Here is a 784-nt window from a genome sequence, read left to right as displayed (position 1 = left end):
GTAACTTATGTGCAAATAACATGATAACTCAAACATGGTGGACCCGATAACTTATGTACCCCCGGTCATGATGACTTGGTCGGCTAGGGTGGGGGCGGGGCAAGTCGCTGAAACATGCCACGGTAACTTATGTGCAAATAACATGATAACTCATACATGGTAGACCTGATAACTTATGTACCCGATCCTGGTAAATGTGGCGACTATGGCGAGGGGTGGGGGTGGGGGTACCCTAGTAATTTCTATGTAAATAGCATGGTAATAGAGACATACAAAGTTCATAACTCCCATAGAAACGCCACTCTAATTTTTGACCAGATTTTTTTGTTGAAAAACATACACCCGGTAATTTCTGTGTAAAAAACATGATAATGTATACATTGCAGATATGATAACTAATATCTTACGTTTTAAACACCACAGTATCTTTCATCCAAGGGGGGAGTTTTTAAACATTTTCACCGGTAATTTTTGTGTTAAATTACCATACTTCCCCATGCCTTAACCTTCTCATACTGTAGTTACCAGCCTTATCATGGTATAGTTATCATGTTGCTCATACTATAGTTATCACGCTGGTCATGCCAAAGTTACCAAGCCAAACTTTATTTTTTTTCTGATATGGCAGAAATAAGAAAGGTTTAAATAACGTTGTTTATCTATAATAGACAACAACAACAGGTGGTTTAGTTGGTTATTTGGCTCAACATCTATTGCATAGACCTGGGTTCGAATCCTCTTTTAAGCACCTTTATTTTCTTTTCATATTATGCAGCGAAAAACC

This window comes from Triticum dicoccoides, chromosome 5B (genome assembly GCF_002162155.2).
Source record: "Triticum dicoccoides isolate Atlit2015 ecotype Zavitan chromosome 5B, WEW_v2.0, whole genome shotgun sequence".
NCBI classification, from domain to species: Eukaryota; Viridiplantae; Streptophyta; class Magnoliopsida; order Poales; family Poaceae; genus Triticum; species Triticum dicoccoides.
Note: the sequence above shows the minus strand (reverse complement) of the source record.